Source organism: Apodemus sylvaticus, chromosome 1, assembly GCF_947179515.1.
Source record: "Apodemus sylvaticus chromosome 1, mApoSyl1.1, whole genome shotgun sequence".
NCBI classification, from domain to species: domain Eukaryota; kingdom Metazoa; phylum Chordata; class Mammalia; order Rodentia; family Muridae; genus Apodemus; species Apodemus sylvaticus.
Window position 1 is genome coordinate 190739916 of NC_067472.1, and position 17613 is coordinate 190757528.

Genomic DNA, 17613 nt, shown 5'->3' on the forward strand with positions numbered 1-17613 from the left:
ATATATGCCCAGGAGTGGTATAGCAGGATCTTCTGGAAGTGAGGTGCCCAGTTTTCAGAGGAACCGCCAGACTGATTTCCAGAGTGGTTGTACCAATTTGCAACCCCACCAGCAGTGGAGGAGTGTTCCTCTTTCTCCACACCCTCTCCAACACCTGCTGTCTCCTGAATTTTTAATCTTAGCCATTCTGACTGGTGTAAGATGAAATCTTAGGGTTGTTTTGATTTGCATTTCCCTAATGACTAATGAAGTTGAGCATTTTTTAAGATGCTTCGCGCGCGCGTGTGTGTGTGTGTGTGTGTGTGTGTCTATGTTTCTACATGTTTGTGTCAAATTCACAGATCTCTATGTTTCTACATGTTTGTGTCAAATTCACAGATCTCTCTCCCTAAAGAAATTGGAGTGTGTCGCTAGGTACTGTATCACCTTGAGCTTTAGATCTCTGGTGGTGCAAGGTGCCAGGGGTCTGCCTGCGCCAAGGAACTGAGCACATAGGCAGTTTGTCTGCCAGCCCGCCGGGAGTGGGACCTGTGTCCTGCCCAGAGAGCTGCAGAAGGAGAGAAGCCCCATGGCCATATTCGCTGCCAGCCAGGACAGAAAAGGGTCACTAGGTACTGTATCACCCTGAGCTTTAGAACTCTGGTGGTGCAAACCGCCAGGGATCTGCCTGCACCAAAGAACTGAGCACATAGGAGGTTTGTCTGCCAGCCCGCCGGGCGTGGGACCTGTGTCCTATGTGAGAATCAACAGAGGGAGTGACCCCCACCAAAGCATCTTTGTCGCATAATAAAGCAGACAAAGAACACCTGGTAGACCTTGACAACCTAAGTATAAAATTGCTTGAGGCAAGACTGAGCAAGGCTCCAAAGGCACAAAAGAGGAAGGCAGCATATCAGTAATCTGTGCCAGAGGAAACCCAGTCATCCAGTGTTGCAGAGATAACCTTAAAGATCCACAGTAGGTTGAAGCACCAGCCAGTGACAATAAGAACATCTAACACCTGGGAGAACTAGATGGCTAAAGGCAAACTTAGGAACGTTACTAACAGAAACCAAGGCATTATGGCAGCATCTGAACCCAATTCTCCAACAATAGCAAGTCCTGGATACCCCAACACACCAGAAAAACAAGATTTGGATTTAAAATCACTGGTCATGATGCTGGTACAGGAACACATGAAGGACATACTTAAAGAAATTCAGGAGAAAATGGATCAAAAATTAGAAGCCCTTACAAGGGAAACACAAAAATCATTGAAAGAAATTCAGGAGAATACAAAAGCCAGTAAGGAGGAAATGCAAAAATCACTTAAAGAAATACAGGAGAACTTTGATCAACAGGCAGAAGTCATGAAAGAGGAAACACAAAAATCTCTTAAAGAATTAGAGGAAAACACAAACAAGCAAATGACAGAACTGAGCAAAAACTTCCAGGATCTAAAAACAGAAGTAGAAACAACTAAGAAAGCACAAAGGGAGACAACTTTTGAGATAGAAACCCTTGGGAAGAAATCAGGGACCATAGACGCAAATATCAACAACAGAATACAAGAGATAGAAGAAAGAATCTCAGATGCTGAAGATACCATAGAAACCATGGACTCAACAGTTAAAGAAAATGCAAAATGCAAAAAGCTTGTAACCCAAAACATCCAGGAAATCCAGGACACAATGAGAAAGCCAAATCTAAGGATTATAGGCATTGATGAGAGTGAAGATTTACAACTTAAAGGGCCAGCAAATATCTTCAACAAAATTATGGAAGAAAACTTCCCTAATCTAAAGAAAGAGAAGCCCATGAATATACAAGAAGCCTACAGAACTCCAAACAGACTGGACCAGAACAGAAATACCTCCTGTCACATAATAATCAAACCCCCAAATGTACTAAGAAAGAATACTTAGGGCAGTAAGAGAAAAAGGGCAGGTAACATATAAAGGAAGACCTATCAGAGTTACACCAGATTTCTCACCAGGGACCATGAAAGCTAGAAGATCCTGGGCGGACCTCATGCAGACTCTAAGAGAACACAAATGCCAGCGGAGACTACTATACCCAGCGAAACTCTCAATTACTATAGATGGAGAAACCAAGATATTCCATGACAAAACCAAATTTACACAATATCTTTCCACAAACCCCGCCCTACAAAGGATAATAGGGGGAAAACACCATTACAACGAGGGAAACCATACCCTGGAAAGAGCAGGATATTAAGCTTCTTTCATCAAACCTAAAGAAGATAACCACACACATATAAAATTAAAATCAAAAATGATAGGAAGCAATAACCACTACTCCTTAATATCTCTTAACATCAATGGACTCAATTCCCCAATAAAAAGACATAGACTAACAGACTGGTTATGTATACAGGACCCTATATTTTGCTGCATACAGGAAACACACCTCAGTGTCAAAGACAAAAACTACCTTAGAGTAGACAAAACGCTGGTAGACAATTCTACAAGCAAATGGTCCCAGGAAACAAGCCGGAGTTGCCATTCTAATATCAGATAAAATTGACTTTCAACCTAATGTCATCAAAAGAGACATGGAAGGCCACTTCTTGCTGATCAAAGGAAAAATCCAACAAGAAGAACTCTCAATCCTGAACATCTATGCCCCAAATACAAGGGCGCCCTCATTCATAAAAGAAACTTTACTAAAGCTCAAAGCACACATTGCACCTAACACGATAATTGTAGGTGACTTCAACACTCCACTCTCACCAATGGACTGATCAGGAAAACAGAAACTAAACAGGGAGATATTAAAACTAATTGAAGCTTTGGACCAATTGGAGTTAACAGATATATATAGAACTTTTCATCCCAAAGCAAAAGAATATACCTTTTTCTCAGGACCTCATGGTACCTTCTCCAAAATAGATCATATAGTTGGTCACAAAACAGACCTCAGCAAATATAGGAAGATTGAATTAATCCTATGCCTCCTATCAGATCACTATGGAGTAAAAGTGGTCTTTAATAACAATAAAAACAACAGAAAGTCCACATACACATGGAAACTGAACAGTACTCTACTCAATGATACCTTGGTCAAGGAAGAAATAAAAAAAAGAAATCAAATATTTCTTAGAATTTAATGAAAATGAAGGCACAACATACACAAATCTATGGGACACAATGAAAGCAGTGCTAAGAGGAAAACTCATAGCTTTGAGTGCCTCCAAAAAGAAATTCGAGAGAGCATACACTAGAAGATTAACGGAACAACTAAAAGCCCTGGAACAAAGAGAAGCTAATTCACCCAGGAGGAGAAGAAGACAGGAAATCATCAAACTCAGGGCTGAAATCAATCAAGTAGAAACCAAGAGAACCATGCAAAGAATCAACAAAACCAAAAGCTGGTTCTTTGAAAAAATCAACAAGATAGATAAACCCTTAGCCAGACTAACCAAAGGGCACAGAGAAAGTATCCAAATTAACAAAATTAGAAATGAAAATGGGGATATTACAACAGAAACCGAGGAAATTCAAAAAATCATCAGATACTACTACAAAAACCTGTACTCAACACAACTGGAGAATCTGGAGGAAAAGGACATTTTCTCAGACAAATACCAATTACCGAAATTAAACCAGGATCAAATAGACCATCTAAACAGACCCATAACCCCTAAAGAAATAGGAGGGGTCATAGATAGGCTTCCGACCAAAAAAAGCACAGGACCAGTTGGTTTCAGTGCAGAATTCTATCAGACCTTCAAAGAAGACTTAACACCAATACTCTTCAAACTTTTCCACCAAATAGAAACAGAAGGAACACTACCCAACTCCTTCTTCAAAGCCACTATTATGCTGATACCAAAACCACGCAAAGATCCAACTAAGAAAGAGAATTTCAGGCCAATTTCCCTTATGAATATCGATGTAAAAATACTCAATAAAATTCTTGCCAACCCAATTCGACAACATAAGGAGGTCAAAGGGATACAAATTGGAAAGGAAGAAGTCAAACTATCATTATTTGCAGACGACATGATCGTCTACCTAAGTGACCCAAAGAACTCCACTAGAGAGCTCCTACAGCTGATAAACAACTTCAGCAAAGTGGCAGGTTATAAAGTCAACTCAAGCAAATCAGTGGCCTTCCTATACTCAAAGGATAAGCAGGCTGAGAAAGAAATTAGGGAAATGACCCCCTTCACAATAGCCACAAACAGTATAAAGTATCTTGGGGTGACTCTTACCAAACATGTGAAAGATCTGTATGACAAGAACTTCAAGACTCTGAAGAAGGAAATGGAAGAAGACCTCAAAAAATGGGAAAACCTCCCATGCTCATGGATCGACAGAATCAATATAGTTAAAATGGCCATTTTGCCTAAAGCACTATACAGATTCAATGCAATACCCATCAAAATACCAACTCAATTCTTCACAGAGCTAGAAAGAGCAATTATCAAATTCATCTGGAACAACAAAAAACCCAGGATAGCTAAAACTATTCTCAGCAACAAAAGGAAATCTGGGGGAATCAGTATCCCTGACCTCAAGCAATACTACAGAGCAATAGTGTTAAAAACTGCATGGTATTGGTACAGTGACAGGCAGGAGGATCAATGGAACAGGATTGAAGATCCAGAAATGAACCCACACACCTATGGCCACTTGATCCTCGACAAAGAGGCTGAAAACATCCAATGGAAAAAAGATAGCCTTTTCAACAAATGGTGCTGGTTCAACTGGAGGTCAGCATGCAGAAGAATGCGAATTGATCCATCCTTGTCTCCTTGTACTAAGCTCAAATCCAAATGGATCAAGGACCTCCACATAAAGCCAGACACTCTGAAGCTAATAGAAAAAAAACTGGGGAAGACCCTTGAGGACATCGGTACAGGGAGAAAGTTTCTGAACAGAACACCAATAGCGTATGCTCTAAGAGCAAGAATTGACAAATGGGACCTCATAAAATTACAAAGTTTCTGTAAGGCAAAGGACACCATCAAGAGGACAAATCGGCAACCAACAAATTGGGAAAAGATCTTCACCAATCCTACATCAGATAGAGGGCTAATATCCAATATATATAAAGAACTCAAGAAGTTAGACTCCAGAAAACCAAACAACCCTATTAAAAAATGGGGTACAGAGTTAAACAAAGAATTCTCACCTGAAGAACTTCGGATGGCGGAGAAGCATCTTAAAAAATGCTCAACTTCATTAGTCATTAGGGAAATGCAAATCAAAACAACCCTAAGATTTCATCTTACACCAGTCAGAATGGCTAAGATTAAAAATTCAGGAGACAGCAGGTGTTGGAGAGGGTGTGGAGAAAGAGGAACACTCCTCCACTGCTGGTGGGGTTGCAAATTGGTACAACCACTCTGGAAATCAGTCTGGCGGTTCCTCCGAAAACTGGGCACCTTACTTCCAGAAGATCCTGCTATACCACTCCTGGGCATATACCCAGAAGACTCCCCACCATGTAATAAGGATACATGTTCTACTATGTTCATAGCAGCCCTATTTGTAATTGCCAGATGCTGGAAAGAACCCAGGTATCCCTCAACAGAAGAGTGGATGCAAAAAATGTGGTATATCTACACAATGGAGTACTATTCAGCCATTAGAAACAATGAATTCATGAAATTCTTAGGCAAATGGATGGAGCTAGAGAATATCATACTAAGTGAGGTAACCCAGACTCAAAAGGTGAATCATGGTATGCACTCACTAATAAGTGGATATTAACCTAGAAAACTGGAATACCCAAAACATAATCCACACATCAAATGAGGTACAAGAAGAAAGGAGGAGTGGCCCCTGGTTCTGGAAAGACTCAGTGAAACAGTATTCAGCAAAACCAGAACGGGGAAGTGGGAAGGGGTGGGTGGGAGGACAGGGGAAGAGAAGGGGGCTTGCGGGACTTTCGGGGAGTGGGGGGGGCTAGAAAAGGGGAAATCATTTGAAATGTAAATAAATTATATCGAATAATAAAAAAAAAAAGAAAAAAAATAAACATACATCTTTTAAAATTAAAAAAAAAAAAAAAAAATTCTTGCCAACCGAATACAAGAACACATCAAAACGATCATCCACCATGATCAAGTAGGCTTCATCCCAGGGATGCAGGGATGGTTCAATATAAGGAAATCCATCAATGCAATCCACTACATAAACAAACTCAAAGAAAAAACCCACATGATCATTTCATTAGATGATGAAAAAGCATTTGACAAAATTCAGCATCCTTTCATGCTAAAAGTCTTGGAAAGGACAGGAAGTCAAGGCCCATATCTAAACACAGCAAAAGCAATATACAACAAACCGGTAGCCAACATCAAACTAAATGGAGAGAAACTTGAAGCAATCCCACTAAAATCAGGGACTAGACAAGGCTGCCCCCTCTCTCCCTATCTTTTCAATATAGTTCTTGAAGTCCTAGCTAGAGCAATTAGAAAACAAAAGGAAGTCAAAGAGATACAAATTGTAAAGGAAGAAGTCAAACTATCACTATTTGCAGATGATATGATAGTATACTTAAGTGATCCAAAAACTCTACCAGAGAACTCCTACAGCTGATAAACAACTTCAGCAAAGTGGCTGACTACAAAATCAATGCAAGCAAATCAGTAGCCTTTATATATTCAAAGGATAAGCAGACTGAGAAAGAAATTAGGGAAATGATTCCCTTCACAATAGCTACAAACAGCATAAAGTTTCTTGGGGTGACTCTAACCAAACAAGTGAAAGACCTATATGACAAGAACTTCAGATCTCTGAAGAAGGAAATCGAAGAAGATCTCAGAAAATGGAAAAATCTTCCATGCTCGTGGATTGGCAGGATTAATATAGTTAAAATGGCCATCTTGCCAAAGGCAATCTACAGATTCAGTGCTATCCCCATAAAAATCCCAACCCAGTTCTCCATAGAGCTAGAAAGAGCAATTCTCAAATTCATCTGGAATAACAAAATACCTAGGATAGCTAAAACTATTCTCAACAGTAAAAGAACTTCAGGGGGATTCAGTATCCCAGACTTTAAACTTTACTACAGAGCAATAGTGATAAAAACTGCATGGTATTGGTGCAATGTCAGACAAGAGGATCAATGGAATAGAGTTGAAGACCCAGAAATGAAACAATACACCTATGGTCACTTGATCTTCGACAAAGGAGCTGAAAGCATCCAGTGGAAAAAAGATAGTCTTTTCAAACAAATGGTGCTGGTTCAATTGGAGGTCAGTATGCAGAAGAATGTGAATTGATCCATTCTTATCTCCTTGTACTAAGCTCAACTTCAAATGGATCAAGGACCTCCACATAAAACCTGACACACTGAAACTAATAGAAAAGAAACTGGGGAAGACCCTTGATGACATGTGCACAGGGGGAAAGTTCCTGAATAGAACACCAATAGCTTATGCTCTAAGATCAAGAAATGACAAATGGAACCTCATAAAACTACAAAGTTTCTGTAAGGCAAAGGACACTGTCAAAAGGACAAAACATCAACCAACAGATTGGGAAAGGATCTTCACCAACCCTAAATCTGACAGAAGGCTAATATCTAATATATACAAAGAACTCAAGAAGGTAGAACCTAGAAAACCAAATAACCCCATTAAAAAGTGGGGTACTGAGCTAAACAAAATTTTTCACATAAAGAACTTCAGAGGGCTGAGAAACACCTTAAGAAATGTTCAACATTATTAATCATTAGGGAAATGCAAATCAAAACAACCCTGAGATTTCACCTCACACCAGTCAGAATGGCTAAGGTCAAAAACTCAGGAGACAGCCGGTGTTGGCGAGGATGTGGAGAAAGAAGAACACTCCTCCACTGCTGGTGGGATTCCAAGATGGTGCAACTGCTTTGGAAATCAGTTTGGTGGTTCCTCAGAAAACTGGGCATGACACTTCCTGAGAAACCTGTTATACCACTCCTGGGCATATATCCAGAGGATTCTTCATCATGCAATAAGGACACATGCTCCACTATGTTCATAGCAGCCCTATTTGTAATAACCAGAAGCTGGAAAGAACCCAGGTGTCCTTCAACGGAGGAATGGATACAAAAAGAGTGGTATATTTACACAATGGAGTACTATTCAGCCATTAGAAACAATGAATTCATGAAAATTTTAGACAAATGGATGGAGCTGGAGAACATCATACTAAGTGAGGTAACCCAGTCTCAAAAGATCAATCATCATATGCACTCACTGATAAGTGAATATTAGCCTAGAAACTTTGAATACCCAAGACATAATCCACATATTAAATGATGTCCAAAAAGAATGGAGGAGTTGCCGCTGGTTCTGGAAAGACTCAGTGCAAGAGTATAGGGGAATTCCAGAACAGGGAAGCAGGAAGGGGTAGATGGAGGAACAGAGGGAGGGAAGAGGGTTTATGGGACTTGCGGGGACCCAGAAAAGGGGAAATCATTTGAAATGTAAATAAAAATATATCAATAAAAAAAGCATTACCTCTTAAAAGACAAAAAAAGAAATTAGAGTGAATAGAACATCACATGCGGTGATTGAGCTTTATAAATTTGGTGAATAACCCCACCATGGGATCTCTTATTATGGTAGTCAAGTGGTAATGTTGGGATTAGGGATGTCTGTCCCCATTAAAAATGTAATGCACAAGAGCTTTGAGGGAATATTCAACATTAGGAGATGTCTTACAAATATCCTATTTATTGAAATCAGGACCAGAAGACTTCACATAGCTATGACTGGTTGTGTACACATAGGAGGATTATGCATTTGCATGACTATGAGGAAGGAAAACTCAGTTTCTGCTGTCTAATAAGTTCAGAGGAATGAATAGAGAAAATGTGGTACATTTACACAATGGAGTACTACTCAGCTATTAAAAAATGAATTCACAAAATTCTTAGGCAAATGAATGGAACTAGAAAATATCATCCTGAGTGAGGTAACCCAATCACAAAAGAACACACACAGTAATCACTCACAATAAGTGGATATTAGCCCATAAGCTCAGAATACCCAAGATACAACTCACAAACCACATGAAGCTCAAGAGGAAGGAATACAAAGTGTGGATACATTGATCCCTCTTGGAAGGTGTGTCAACATACAGGTGGCTTACAACAAACCAATGGACTGAGCATTGGGTCCTCAATGGAGCAGCTAAAGAAAGGACCCAAAGAGCTGAAGAGATTTTCATCCCCACAGGAGGAACAATGAGTACCAACCAGTATCCCCAGAGCTCCCAAGGACTTAAACATAATCAAAACGTACCCATATGGCTCCAGCTACTTATGTAGCAAAGTATGGCCATTTCAGACATCAATGTGAGGAGAGGCCATTGGTCCTATGAAGGCTCAACACCCAGTGTAGGGGAATGCCAGGTCAGGAAAGCATGGGGAGGAGTGGTAAGCAGGAGGAGGGGGGGATGGAATAGGGTTTTTTTTTTTTTGGAGGGGAAACAATAGAGGGAATACCATTTGAAATGTAAATAAAGCAAATATCTGATAAAAATTTTTTTTAAAAAAACAACAAAACAGACAAACAAAAATAGAAGGTCAGAACCTAAGCCTGAGAATTCTCAGTAAGCAATAAAACATTTGAGAAAACTGAGCACCTTGGACCACAGCATTGTACATGGCTTTCTCAGGTCAGAGTGTTTGAGCACAGAATGCAATGTAGCCTAAAAACTAACTGATAAGGGTATTGACTGTTTCTCTAATCCCAATGGCAATATAAACAAAATGTGACATATGACCAGTTGGGTGAAAGCATTTGAGGATCACTAGTCTAAATATAGAAATAACATTTAGATTTTAAATTTGCCTCATATAATTCCATTCAAATTACCTTTATTTGTCACTGCATTGAGACTTACCACATTTGTTGTTCCAGTAGAGGAAGGTTCTTTATTACCTAGACTCTGTTGGTCTGAGTGGCTAGGTATCACAAGGTTCTCACCTGTCACAAGATAAACAAGAAGGTAGGAAAGGACATCCAATCCTTTTCTTCCATGGGAATTAATGCTATATTACATTAATGTATGCATTGCTAAATAAACCACTGTGCCATCTTGAATCAATCTCCACTGAAAATTCCTATAGACTCTAAGTGGTGATTTATGTTCATTTTTTCATTTAAAATTGTGTGTTACACTGCAATGGAGAATGTTTCTACCATCCTGCTTCAATCACTTCATGGTAGGATTAAAAGCTTGTATCTCCATGGCCCCCAAATTATCAAACTCAAGCTTTTACCTGACTCTTTAAAACATGGTATCAATAAACACATATGTATAAGTATATTTGTGTATTTTTGACATAAAGTCCTTTCAGTATAGAAGGAGAAGTTGTATACCTGGACCAGATTTCATCTTTATTGCTAGTTTCTTCAATAACCACTATATGGGTCTCCAGTCTATATCTCTACCAATCATTAACAGTCTACTGATACTTTTCACAGATCTAGGGAAAAATGTAAAATTCCTATTGAAGCTCAAAATATCCTGAAAGTTAAAGCAACCCTGGCAAAAGTAAGTAATACCAGATAACTCACAGAAACACAGTAACAAGAAATATGCAGCACTGAAAAATAAAAGAGAAGAATTATAAAGCTTGTTGAATCTCAGACTGTTTTACAATCTCTAGTTCAGACTAACTTAACACTCAGAAAGTTTTTATTTGTATATGATTCATTGGAAATTTCACAGAATCATACAAGTTATATTTTCTACTCACACTTCATGGCAAATGACAAAGATCCTATTTCTCCTATATGCCCACAGTTATATATCTATTAATTGATCCCAGATCCAAGAAACCAGACTTGTGTGTTAGTTAATGGTAAGTGTGGCATTAACTGATTCCTCATTTTCCTGGACTTTAATCCAAATTTGTGGGACCCCAACAGATGTCCAATCATATTCTCACTTTCAGATAACTCTGGATAAAATAGCAAAGGGTCCTGGAATGCGAACTGCATGACCAATGTGGTGGCCAATCTTTCAGCCTGGTACATCTATCAAGAAACCATTGTCACAGATGGAGGTAGATGCATAGTGCTCTCACAATGCAGAGGGGAGAGGCACTCAACAGTAAGTGACAGGCATGCCACTTACCTCATTCATCTTAGAATCTCTGTCTCCTCAGGTGGCTCCAGTCAGTCTGTGGAGAACTCCATCCCTCTGCTCCCTCTGAATCTCTTACCAATTAAAGGTAAGTCGCCTGAGAGATCAGGGCAACCCAGGATGTGAGCAGTGGGTATTTCTTTATTGTCACCTGTGCCTTTGCCTAACTATGTAGTATCTTTTAGCTTCTGGCAGCTATATTGGTGATTTGTGGGGTTTGGTTCTCCAGAACTCTGGCCTAAATAGAACATCAACATCACTGTCACTCACAAGAAAACCATGTTGCTAGCCTGCCTTATATGGATATCCGACCTCAAAAAATACATGATTGTCATTTAGAAATGTCATTGTACCTGACATCTCATAGACTACAAGTGCTAGTTACTATGCTAACAAGAAAATGTCAGCAGCAAGAAGGATTAACTGCTCTTTACGTGTGTTAAGGAAACCATCTGAGAGGTTCTTTTCTTGTTGATGGAGAATCACCAACATATCAGCACGCTCCTCCTCTCCTCTCTAGAATTGGATTTACTTGTGATAAGGTCTCACTATGTAATTCAGATTGGCTTGACATCTTGGTATATTTCTCCCTCTATTTCAAGAAGCAGAACTTCAGATGTAATCCAGAATAGCATACTTCTTGTCTTCTGGGTGACTTATCTGAGTACCTTGAACCTTAGTGAAAAAGAAAGATATTAGCCACTTTCTGTACAGAGCCATATTGGGTAGTCATACCGTGGTAGGAACTTGACATTGGTCAAGGACAATCCCTGGCTTCAAGCAGGAATCTGAAGTTAGGACATAATAGGGAAGTAGGTTAAGGCAGGAATTTTTATCCTAGGGTGGAGAAGCTCAGTGAAGGTTAAGCTCATTGTTCCTCCAGATCTAGGAATTCCTGAATTAAGCAGGTGACCCACCCAGCTGCTGGAGCAGTCAAGACAAGGACCACCAAGAGAAGCTAGACAACTTCCACCGGAACTCAGCCTAGAGTCTGGAGGGAAGGGTTTGCCCAAACTGTTAAAAGGTCTGACCACCATTAAAGTTTTGGCCTTGATCAGTGAAACATTGTCCTGGTCCTTCTTTCTTTTCACCCTTTCCCCATCTACCCCTCAGCTTCTGTTCCAGCAACCCAGTTCGTAATAGCTGCAGGCAGCTGTGGAATACAACAACTTTCTATGTAAAGAACCATGAAGCTCAGAACATTTGTTCCTTTTTCATTGCTGAATTTCCTCATCCCATTTACCTTCAGATTATTTGGCATTTAACTCAGCCAAAAACGTATGCACATAAAGTTTATCCCAGTCACACTAAACTCCTAAACTCCAAGAGCAATTCCTGAGGGGCCTATGCTCGGGACAATAAACAATAGGAAAACTGGCAAGATTTCCTATCTTCTATTATCTCCAACAGGTCCTCAAATTGTAGCTGCAAGGTCTCCCCAGAAAACACAGAGTCTACAACATAAATACTATTATTCTTTCTCTGATTCAAATCAAGGAGAGCAAATGGCTGAGTAGGAAGTCCATACACACCTGGCTAAAATATTCCATATTCTCCATCTCTTGCTGTCTTTGGGTTTTCAGGGACTTTAAGCTTCCACTAGAACTCTACACTCTCTACTTCCCCATGGTTTCTCTACCTGAGCCCCCACCCCCACCTCCCTTGAGGTACATGCATCAAGACTGAGGAAACCCAGGCAGGCTCATGAGCAGCTACACGGTTACAGAGTTCTATGTTCATGGATTTCTACTTTTTCCAGAAGACTTTGTGCACATGAATTTTTGGTCTATATGTAGTTATATGAATTCATTATGAGAGCCAAGGTTAGCCAAGGAAATTAGAAAGTGAGTAGAGAAATTATGAGTAAACATATGGGTGCTGAGATCAAATAAGATCCAGATTGAATGAGATTTTGTTTTTAGTACTGAGCCGTGTGTGGAGCCTTATGCACTGTCTGTAAATTAATTTGTACTCTAGAGAGCATTGGAGATCAGAATGCTTTGTGTCCTCCCCATCTTTTGATCTAGGAACATTTACAAGTGATGACCTGGCCCCCTCAGCCTAGTCCTGTACTGATAGTACCACCTCACTTACAACTCTGCACTGGCCAGCAGCAATCACGGGCTGGTGATTGGGTTGTGTCTATGTGTACAGGGCCAGCTGTGATATGAAAAGACCTAATCTGTGTCTTCACTTAGACCAACAAGCAAAGAGAGGTGAGAATAATAGAGAAGGATCTAATAGGAGAAGTGAAGAAAAAGTGTGTGTCTGGGACAGATGTGGAATGGAATGTAAGCATTGCAAAAAGGACACTTAGAGATTCACTTTCTGTCCTCATCTAGGCACAGACATGCAAAGGGACCAGTGGTAAGAAAACCTTGTGCTGTAGTGATGGAACAGTTAACTTCAATATCCAAGCTGGAGACCATGAATCTTAAGTTAAAGGGAGGACCGTCTGGAGAGAACACTTGCAGCTTGTTTCAGCAACTTATGATTATGACCAAAAGATTCAGTCCCAGGTGTGAGAAACCCACCTGGTACTTTTAATCAGTGAATCCTGAAGCTATATAAACAATATAAGCGAGTACTGTTTCTCCTGGTTACATACCAGAAGTAGATGGTAAGAACCTACTGTTGAAAACACCACAGTTTGGTCTTGGTACATAGAGAAATGAACTGAGTCTGGCAGACATCTAGCTGCTGCCTTGCATTCTCTGTAAAGTGTGGTGCTATACATAGTACTGGGAGAAACGTCATGTTCTGACTACTAGTGATTTTATATGCTATTATTCTAACGTGCTTGGTAGGATATGCCTACAGATGCCATCATGGCAGTCTTGCTATAACAGTAACCAAAACAGTCTGGTTAAAATTTTGGCCATTAAACATGGTGGAATCCATGCCTAGATCTTTAATCTGGTCCTAAACCCATACTCTGGTACATAACAGATCATGAAGAAACATACTACTGTCATTTTGGACATACTGTCAAACTGCTTCCTGAAATTGTTCATGTTCATAGATTAGTGCTACTTTTCCCATATGTCAGAAAAGCTACTTTTGTGTGGGGATCTGTTAGTGCATAGACTTATTTACTCTTGTTATTGATATGTTATTATTATTATTCATTATTACTGCTACTACTACTACTACTACTACTATTATTATTATTATTATTATGACTTATATACTTATTTACCTCAAGTTGATGAGAGCAAAGGTTAAGTGTTTGTCCCCAAATGAGACATGTAAATAACACAAATACACACCAGACCTCACTACCCAGAGGCCTTGGCGTAACAAGATCTAGAAACACTGTAAAAGTTGGAGGATGGGGAAGAGTGCTTTGAAAACGTCTGTTCAGGACAGGACAAGCCATTGTACTCATAAAATCCCAGCAGCTGTGTTTACTTCCACTATACCTTTAAAAACTGAAGCCCTTTCAGGATTCCATCATACATATTAAAGGAGCACCTGGTCCAGCTTTATAAGAAGAGCTTCGAATAACAAGTGTTTGGGATATGAGGAGTCATTTTTCTTTAGGAGTACAGAGAAAAGAATTTGTCCAGGATCCATAGGATACAACAAGAAAGACATGCAACACACCTGATCAAACACAGTAGGATTTTTTGTTTTTTGGCTTTTTTTTTTAATGGTACATGCCCCTTGGCTTCCAGGGACAAGGGCCTTAGCACCATGCCTGACAAGCAGAGTTTGATCATGGAATCCAAGATAGTAGTAGAAAATACCTGATGCCTAGTCACATGCTGCACTGAAAGATGCCGGTAAACTGCTTCAACCTCAGGTTTGTCCAAGATTCAAGATTAATAGCTTGTGAGAAACTCTGCTTGAGAAGAGGATACGACCAGAAGCTCTTTCTGGGAAGCTGATGTACGGGAGAACATGTGACTCCTTGGTAAGAGAGATTTGTTTTTGGCAAATGGAAGAAATGAGAAGAAATTTATTATGATATCAAGAGGATGCCTTCATTTTACTGGAAACCATCAGTGGAAAACCAAGAGAAACCCTGTTATAGGAGTTGCACAACAAAGGGAATGCAAACTGTGGTGCCTCAACTCACCTGTAAATCTAAGCTTTGCCATTGTGGACTAGGAACTGATATACCTACTAAACATTCAGTCTTCTTTTTTTAATTATTTTTAAATTTTCTATATTCTTTGTTTACATTCTGAATGCTTTTCCCTTTCCCAGTTCCCCCCTCTCCATCAGTCTCATAGGCCCTCTTCCCTCTGCCCATTTCCCAATCACCCTCCTCCCATTTCTCTGTCCTGGTACTCCCCTAAAATGCTACATCAACTCTTTTTTTTTTTTGAATGATTTTTTTCTTTATTCGATATATTTTTATTTACATTTCAAATGATTTCCCCTTTTCTGGCTCCATACTCCCCAAAAGTCCCATAAACCCTCTTCCCTCCCCCTGTTCCCCAATCCACCCCTTCCCACTTCCCTGTTCTGGTATTGCCCTATACTGCTGCACTGAGCCTTTCCAGAACCAGGGGCTACTCCTCCATTCTTCTTGGACATCATTTGATATGTGGATTATGTCTTAGGTATTCCAAGTTTCTAGGCTGATATCCACTTATCAGTGAGTGCACACCATGATTGATCTTTTGAGACTGGTTTACCTCACTTAGTATGATGTTCTCCAGCTCCATCCATTTGTTTAAGAATTTCATGAATTCATTGTTTCTAATGGCTGAATAGTACTCCATTGTGTATATATATCACATTTTCTGTATCCATTCCTCTGGTGAGGGACACCTGGGTTCTTTCCAGCTTCTGGCTATTATAAATAGGGCTGCTATGAACATGGTGGAGCATGTATCTTAATTACATGCTGGGGAATCTTCTGGGTATATGCCCAAGAGTGGTATAATGAAATCATGTCCAGAAAACCCCTCCCTAGTAGCTGAACTCCTGTATATCTCCTTATATTCTGTTTCACAAAATTTAAGGCCAAACAGGATTGGTGAGATTTTTTCCATATTTCCCTTACTAAAGGCAAAGCACCCTTGTCACTGAGGCTGTAAGAACTATTTCATGGCAACAACCTTGCAATCTACGTTTCATTCTGCCTATGCAATACAATGAAAAGTTTGGAGAAAAGCCTAAGTCTGCTTAACCACACTGAAGCCACATAGTCCACAATCCTCTGGTGATTGTGGAGCTACAGGAAGTTCTACCTCTCTCCCATAGAACTCAATAATCTTGACCACCCATCAGAGATAAGCCTGTGATTGTTTACATCAGGGGAGATTTGGAAATCACAATACCTATCAGTTCAGATACACCCTGATTTTCAGCCCCCTTTTCTTCCACTATGAGCTGGACATTGTGTGCCATTAAAATTCCTTATTTATGATACCACCACCTGTGGTCCTCATATCTTCGAATCACACAAAAAAAGTATGTGGGGGAAATGCCAGAAATCTGATAAAAACACAACATCCTCAAGTTCCATAGCTGTCAGCAAAGGAGAAAACTCTGAATAGAACAGCACATTGAGCAAGGGAAGCATTCCAGGAAAGGAGTAGAAACTGCAGGTTCTCATGTGAGGAATTTGTGATAGAGCAGAAAGGCTGCTTTCTTTTTTCCACATTAATCGAGGTCAGTTGCCATTTTGCAGGTTTTGCTCAGGCTCATGTAAAATGCCATCGAAAAATTCTTGTTGATTTTAATGTTCTGCCCAAGAGCACTTAAGATATGGAACTGCTCTTGGGGAAGAAGAGTGGCATTATCATGCCTGGGCATGTTCTAAGACAGAAAAGAGAAGACAGGGAACATCAAAACACTTTGTCTGGAATGCTGCCATTCCAGCTCTCTAGCACATTCACGCATGCACACACACACACACACACACACACACACACACACACAAACTCACTTTTCTGTATGTATGTCTGTGTCTGTGTCAGATTCACAAACCTCTCTCCCTAAAGAGATTAGAGTGAATAGAACACCCCATGTGGCAATTCAGCTTCATACATTTAGTGAATAAATCCCACAGTGGGGTCTCTTATTATGCTAGTAAAGTGGTAGATTTGGGATTAGGGATGTCTGGTCCCATTAAAAACATAATGCAAAGGAGCGCTGAGGGAATGTTCAACTTAAGGAGTTGGGTTACAAATAGCCTATTTATTGAAATCAGGACCAGAAGACTTCACATAGCTGTGAGTGGTTGTGTACACATAGGAGCGTTATGCATTTGCATGGTCATGAGGAATGAAAGAAGACATGGAACTCAAATACTATTGTCTATGAAGAAAGTACCCTCATCAAAATAAAAGACTTCCAGAAATACTAAGTGAATCTACCAAGACCACAGATGCAAGGGCACTCTAGAAAAGTCAGAAGCTCAATTGTTTTTCTGTATAGTGGTATATTAGTCAATATTACTGAGCAAGACACACACAAGCACACATGCACATACACATACATTCATGCAAAAGCACACATAAGTATACACATACACCATTTACATGTGAAAATTTATATA